Genomic DNA, 8394 nt, shown 5'->3' with positions numbered 1-8394 from the left:
ATAATTGTTTTATTATTCTCCAGTGCATGATGTAATTTTAGTAAGTACTAAAGATTGTGTGCCTGTATGACTTTAGCAATTTCACCGTTATTTAAGCTTCTGTTTCTCACTTTCGTTGATATGGCTTTTCTAATGAATGTGTCTTTCTATTCAGGAAGTTTTACTTCTGATGAAGGTATATTTATATGTACCGAAACCTTGGTCAAGAATTTTAATAAAAAAAAATTCTATCCTGCAACTGTTTTTGGCTGCCATCCTTTATTGTGAAGAATTTTAACAGTTGCTGCTGCAGCCATGTTTAAAATCTTGAAATATGTACCTGCCCAGGTTTCAAAGGCTGTTTCGAAATACATGGACATCTCATTTAAAATCCTGAAAACAGGTATGGCTATTGACTTCACTAAACAGTGTGAGAGACGCCATTTGACACCGAATTATGTGAAGGCTTTTATCAATGTGAAACAGTGTAAGAAATTTCCATCTACTAAAGCTAAACTGGTGAAACAAATTATGAGTGACAGAATCAGTGACCTTTATAAGAAGAAAGATAAACTAAATGAAGAAGCTTACTCTTTGTATCTCTGTATTACTAGAACTTTTAAAGATTATTTTAACTTTCACGTAGACAGTGTTTGGCATAGTGTTAATAAGTGGTTACACAATCGTAAGGTTGAAATTCAGTGTAGGCATGATTTTAAACTTCATAAACTGGAAAATGTTACCTCAAAATCTAATGTTGTTCATGCAAAAAGAACTGTCAATTGCGAACACCAATTTTTCGACAGAGTACTAAACAAAACTTCTATAAGCTTTACCCCTCAAGAAAGCGCCATGCTAGCGAGAGGTTTTAAATACAATTTCATGCCTGATATTAACGATCCTAAAGTGATAGATAATTTTATTGTTGACCTTAAAGTTGGTCTTGACTCCGTAAAAACTGAAAAATCCCAACAAAATAGGATAGCTCATGAATGTAGCGCAATTATAGAAAGAGAGGTCAAGTCGGTAAAAAACAGTGATTTAAAACAGAGAGGTGGTAACATTATTACTAGTATTAACCGTAAATTAAAAAATAATGAGGCTCTCATCACTAAATCAGACAAAGGAAATTCGCTTGTTGTAGCCTATAAAAGTGAATACATTGCTAAAACTTTGGCTTTTTTCGAAGAAAATGGTATATTTGAAATTGAGCAGGATCATACCCCTACGTTACAAAAGCAAATTAGAGATACTTTAAGAAGAAGTAAACATCTTATGAAAGAGTTTCAAAAGAAAACCTTAATTAACATGAACCCTAGAGCACCTGCGCTTAGAAGTCAGTTTAAGGTACACAAAAGTCAACACCCAGTTCGTCCCATTGTTAATGGAATAAAGAGCCCACATCACAAATTAGCGAGATTTTTACACACTAAAATTAAAGAAGCCTTTGTTTTTGAAAACAATTACTCTGTTAAAAATAGTGCTGAGGTAATAAACAAGCTAAAATCAATAGAGATCACTTCTTCCTCTCGTTTGGTTTCTTTTGACGTCGTAAGTTTATACACTAATGTTCCAGTGGATATCACTCTTAAGATTATTGAAGGTAACATTCGACAACATAAAACTTTAAGTGAGCTACAGTTGTCGGAACTTATGTCACTACTGCAGGTTGTACTAGATTACAATTACTTTCAGTTTAATGGTAAAATGTATGAGGAACCATTCGGCTTAGCCATGGGTTGCCCGTTAGCTAGCATCTTTGCTGACATCTTTATGAATGCACTAGAAGAAAATTTCTTCAAAAACAACCCTACGTTAGGCAATAAGATTTCTTTTTATGCTCGTTATGTTGATGATATACTCATACTATTTCAAGGTTGTGACCAAGATCTACAACAACTGTTTCATGTTTTCAACAGTTTCCACGAGAAAATGAAATTTACAAAAGAGATACAAAATAACGAGAGAGAACTCAATTTTCTTGATTTGAAACTTAAGTTATCGGGTAACACTATTAGCTTCGACATTTTCCGTAAAGAAACTTTTTCTGATAATATTATTCCAGCAGATTCCTGTCATCCTCAAACTCACAAGATCGCCTTTTTTCATTCTGCAGTTCATCGCGCTGTGAGCACACCTTTAGCACAGAATTGTTTTGAAAATGAAATATTTTTATTAAAATCAATAGCTACTAACAATGGATACGACCCTAAATTAATTGACCAAATTGCTAAGAAAAAAACAGCTGTAAAATTTTCTACTTTAGGAGATAACAGGGCAAAAAACTATGAGAGTAATAACTTTATTTCTATTCCATTTTTAGGGAACGTTTCATATAAGATTAAAAGACTTTTACAGAAATAATACGGTTATAGAGTTGCTTTTTCCGTAAATAATAGCCTCAAACGTAGAGTAATTCATAATATTGGAGCACGAGAAGAACTCAGCACTAAGTCCGGTGTATACAAAATTACTTGTAACGACTGCCCAAACTATTACATAGGGCAGACAGGTAGACCCATTAAAGTTAGGTATAAAGAACACAGGTTAGGTAAAAATGGGGAAAACGTATATAATTCCACCTTTGCTGAACATCTATGGCTCTTACAGCACACGCCAAGTGAACTGGACGACGTAGAGCTGCTTCATGAAGCTGATAAAGGTGACAAACTAGACTTGCTCGAAGAATTAGAGATTTTCAAGCATCTGTCTCTAAAAGATGGTTTTGTTCTTAATGAACAGGTGCAGCTTCGAAACAAAAAAAAAATTTTTAGGCAGTTTCAAACCCCTCATTGCCTTAATGTAATATAGTCTGGCTGACTAGGAGTTATTTTCTTGCTTGTTGATGCCGGTGAAATGCGCTTTTCCTGTCTTGTTGGGATCTACATATTATGATGTTCGTTAATTATGAATTTCAATGTGTATGTGTGGTTAAATGACTACTATGTTTTATTCATACAGACAGATGGTTTCGTTTTATTATAACATTTTGGTTGTTTCGCTAGTATGTATTTCACTGCCTACGTTACGCGAGACTCTCGCGCATTACAGTAGTGCCCTCTCTCGTTAGATGTTCCACGCGCTAGCTTTATCCGTTTGACACTAGGACACAGGTAAATTTGGTTCTATATTTCTAGTTTACATAAATGTCTTTAATTGGCGTGATATGCTTTATTTATTAAGACAAAGTTTGAATTAACACAACCTTTAATAATTTTTGATGCGCTTATGTATGTATTTATGGATTGTAATATGCGCGAGTCTGGCACATGCAAGTGCCCTCTCTCGGCGAAACAATCTGCCTTAGTGCCTTCACACTCGTGTCTCAACAGTTCATAGGCGAAGTAACATTGTTAAACAGTTCGCTTTGATCCTGTGCCCATTACACATGTTGTACAAATGGAGATGATATTTTAATTACTGACGACGCCTTTTGGCATAATTGTTTTATTATTCTCCAGTGCATGATGTAATTTTAGTAAGTACTAAAGATTGTGTGCCTGTATTACTTTAGCAATTTCACCGTTATTTAAGCTTCTGTTTCTCACTTTCGTTGATATGGCTTTTCTAATGAATGTGTCTTTCTATTCAGGAAGTTTTACTTCTGATGAAGGTATATTTATATGTACCGAAACCTTGGTCAAGAATTTTAATAAAAAAAATTCTATCCTGCAACTGTTTTTGGCTGCCATCCTTTATTGTGAAGAATTTTAACAGTTGCTGCTGCAGCCATGTTTAAAATCTTTTAATATACATTCTCATAATCATGAAAGTCCAAAATAAGTTAGTAGTTTCAATTTCCTGATTTTATATTATTTCCACATTATTAGCAATCTGTCTGTTTTATAGAGAAGTTTGCTTCTACTATTTCTCTTCCCGCTGAGGCAGTTAGATTATTTGAAACAAAGTGTTTCTTTCCGCACTATTGGCTACTTTCAACCTCGTTCAATTTAAAGTGCAAATTTTCATTTTCTGGGTCGAATGACGTTATACCATAATAAAGAACCAGACATGAGAATACAGTACCGGACCTCCAAGAAAATTGGTATCACGAAAACCACATGAAAAGCTGAATATCAGGTACTTCAGAGTGCATCTAGACATAGAAATGTGCAATTAGAGCGGAATGAAGCAGTTTAGTATGATTTGTGAAATTCCGATGCTGCTGGAGTAGTCTCTGATGTCCTGTTCCTTTTATGACACTGTAAGATTTCTTACTGCTATATACATACGAACATAGGTAAACATTGACTTGAAACTGACTAAGTAGGCAAATTTGGTCAGTAGTTTTGAACTAAATATTTTGTTTCAAATACAATGACAGCTGTAGCAGAATTTTACAAATCTGCCCTCTGTGAAAGTGTTTTTCGATCATAAGGCACTTGTCTAGTACTTCCTCTAGGCCTGAAGTTATTTCTTACTATGGGTTTACGTCTTAAATTTATAGAATGCCATTCTATGCTAAATTTTAGACTGGCAGCATACCGTATTTTATCATTTTAACTCCCCACATGGCTTCATATTTATTCCTAGAGTAGAATATAAACTGCCAGTTGTACAGTTTCTTTGCCCCACGGACAACCATGTTAATTTTTTCACATTTTGAAGTAGTCATGAAATTTGTTGTCCTTTATTCTGTTGTAAGTAAGCTACACAAAAAACTGTCTTTTATTTATTTATTTATTTTTTGTTGCAAGAAATTTGAATTCCGTTCTACTAGCTTTTTGTAGTGCTGTGTAGATGTAAACCTATTGGAAATGCTACATAACAATATTGCAGAGTACGACTTAAAAAAAAAAGTCAAAGTCACCCCTTAGCAAAATTTTATGGTATTTCAAGCTGTGCAGTCTAATTTTGAAATGATATTTTGCCAAGAACTGCTTCCTTATTTGCATCCTTTATCTGTGTGGGATATGATAAAACAATTGCTATAAGTACAACTCAGTATGTACTCTTAACAACATGCCGCACGGCTGCATATGGTCACGTGATGCCCCACCACGCACGAAATTCCACCAGAAATACGACGAAAAGTGTATGAGCAGAGCAAGCACCAAGCACGGGCTGCCTGTGTCATCGTAGCTGCGCATGCCTGTTGTCTGGCACTTTCTGGTAACTGCCCTAACGAACCTGCAGTTTCCCTCCATGGAGGTACTACCTCCATGTTTCCCTCAGTAGCAGCCATATTAGAAAAGTCGAAGATGTTAAGGCGTAAAGTCAAGCGCCGGCACGCCAGTCGGGAATGACAGACGAGATGGCTGTGAGAAGACGTCAGCCAATCGCACGCTGACTGGGCGCTCTCCAGGAGGACAACGTGACAGCAGTGGCCCCTATGTGAAGAGGTCATAAGCACCGCGCCCGACTGGTCGCGACACAGTTCTAGAGCAGCTTTAAGACTAGCAACTTGGATAGAAGTGAACTCTAATCACTTGCTTGTACTATGTAACACGGACTTGGGAATCGTTATACTGAAGAGATTTCTTATTTTGTCATTCGCTCTTTGTTTGCTACACATTTGTGTAACACAGAGTTGAGTACTGCATTCTTTTCATATGTAGTAAAACTCATTAATACGATTTGTTTGAATGTTGTCTAGCGATCTGAGAAAGCAGTTTTCCTAGACACCCCATAATCGACGACTAGGCTGGATTTAACAGAAGACTTTCATGATATGCATGAAACAACCCCTTGGCGTGCTATTCGGGAACTGGACTTTGAATACCAAAAATTCAACAAGAAAACCTGTGCTGATGGAAAATAATGGAGTAGCAGGAGAAAGAGAACAGTTCTTGGGGGAAATTATACACCTGCAAAACACTGGATGGATCATTTATTACACTGATGAGAGTTTATGTGGCGCAAGTGATTCCATGAAGTTTGGATGGCAGGAGCAAAAAATGCATTGTGCATCAGAAAACGTATACGATTATCACAGAGGAAGTGTTCAAGAGCTGGATGACTGCAAAGGAGGAATTAAAACATCGTCCGATTCTGGAAAAAGAATTGTAGTGGGTCACATTTAGAATGAAGATAATTTCGTGCCAAAAGCTGGCCTGTGTTTTATTAGGCAAAAACGAGGTGTAGATTATCATTCTGAGATGAATGTGAGACACAACAAAGAGTTGCTCAAGAGTGCGTCCAAAAAGTTACCATACAAATCTGTCATTGTTTTAGATCATGCTCCATAACACACAATGATAAATCCAGTGTCACGAATACATCTATGAAATGGAGAAAGCATTATGTTATTGAATGGATGGAATGAAATAATGTAGAGCTTCCATCTAATGCCACATCATACGAGGAATTTACTAAAGCTGGCCCACTGGAGCATATGCGACCGCACTTCAGATCACAAGAACTCCTTTTGGAAAGTGTACTGCGCTTAGTGGTCTAGGAAGTTAAACTTTGTGGTCGCCTGTGACACACTGCAAACTCAACACCATTGAACAACTTTGAGTATTTGTCAAGAACAAGCTAACAAAGGAGTACAAGAACTGTAAGATTAAAAAATACTTTACAGTTGTGCTGCCCCACTGTGAAAATGTGTTCCCCTTAGTGTCTGGAGGAATTCAGTGATTCACGTACAGAAACTTGAAAACTGTTATACACAAAGAGCTCGCTGTCTTGACGTAGAAATAGAACCGTTGCCAATACAAGCAGATGATTGCAGTAGCATCAGCGAGACCTCAGGAAGTAGCGATAGCGATCAAGGTAGGTTTTATTCCTTTCATCATTCTTTCCTGGAAATTTTTTTATCTCGCATTACAACAATGGTAGCACGTGGCTATGACAACCACACTCCACAACAGTCTCGCACACATTGCAGTTATTGACGCAACTGCTTACAGACTCTTAATTGATCAGCCTGAGGAGTAATCCTTAGTAAAGACATACAACGTAGACGACAAACGTTCAAGCATTATATCTGTACTTTCTCCGTCACAATAACTACAATAGTAAGGTCAACTACAGCATCTTGCTTTCGTAATTGTAACGACGAAACAGTTGACCAGAAAATACCGAAAATACGCCTGAAAATAGAGCGAGTCTGTGTCTTTAAACTGTGTAAAGGAAATTTTCTTCTTAATTACGATACAACTTCTATGACTCCTGAAAGTTGATACCCACCAAACAATGTTCGAAAAATCACGCTTACTCTCAAATAATGCTGCGTATGTCGCTCCCACTTCAACAAAAATGTGGTATTCAAACACTAAACAAAAGTAGATGTTTCACGATTACAGCAAATTACAACACATTGATGTGTCCTCGGAGTCTTTCGTGATGGCATACATGAATGAAAAGTTCTCGGTTTTCCAACCGCGTCAATTCGAATAAAATCCTGGAGCTTTTGACAGTCATCTCCGCCATCGTCGTCAGGAGTTCACTGACTGCCGGGACTGCTACGGTTTCTCGCTTATATAGGCATGATGACATCATCAGCAGCCAACCAGATCGATTCAATGTGGCGCGCGCGTGTAAGTCGACCCGGTCAGCTAGTGGAGCTGTTGCCCGTGGCAGCACCGGTGACGCAAGGTGGCGCCAGGGGCAGGCGCCACGTTTGAAACTGCCGCACCCGCGTCGCGCATCTGTCTTTGCTTTCTTTCGATGTCCGACGCCCGCCCCCATGTCCTACTGAGTGTGTATCCCTGGTCTCTGTTGAAACTGTTGTTTAAACGAATCTCAGCCGCTTGCTTTATAATGGAGTCCCAATATGTAGACGCATGAGCCAACACTTTTGTATTTTCGAACTGTATTTTATGTCCGTTTTCTAGGCAATGCTCCGCTATGACCGACTTGTCAATCTCCCTTTGTTTTATATGGCGCTTGTGCTCAGTACAACGCTCCACATCCGTGCGAATTGTTTGTCCAATATACATGCTGCCACATTCACAGGGTACACCATACAAACTGGTCACTCGAAGAGCAATGTCGTCTTTAACAGGGCGCAACATATCTTGTATTTTGGGGGCGGGCCGGAACACTGGTCTAAGCCCATGTTTCTGTAGCAGACGTCCTAACCTGCTGCTAGTTGGTTCACAGTATGACAGGAATACAGTTCATTTGGCCTCTTCTATTGATTCACCAGGTGTTTTTCGTCGGCGGCCCTTAAAAGTGTTTGCGATGTCTCTTTTGCTGTATCCATTTTCCCCGAATACACGTTTTAAGTTCTGCAAATTCAGACTGTAGGTGGTCATTGTCAGAGATAATCTTGGCTCTATGAACCAATGTGTTCAGGACAGCTTTCTTGTGTACAGGATGGCGGAAGCTATTGGCGCTCAAGTACCGATCAGTGTGTGTTGGTTTCCGGTACACTGAATGACTGCCTTCCGTTCAACCAAAACATCCAAGAATGGTATCTTGCCATGCTTCTCCGTCTCGACAGTAAATTTAATGTTGGGATGGACACCA

This window comes from Schistocerca piceifrons, chromosome 1 (assembly GCF_021461385.2).
Source record: "Schistocerca piceifrons isolate TAMUIC-IGC-003096 chromosome 1, iqSchPice1.1, whole genome shotgun sequence".
NCBI lineage: Eukaryota > Metazoa > Arthropoda > Insecta > Orthoptera > Acrididae > Schistocerca > Schistocerca piceifrons.
Note: the sequence above shows the minus strand (reverse complement) of the source record.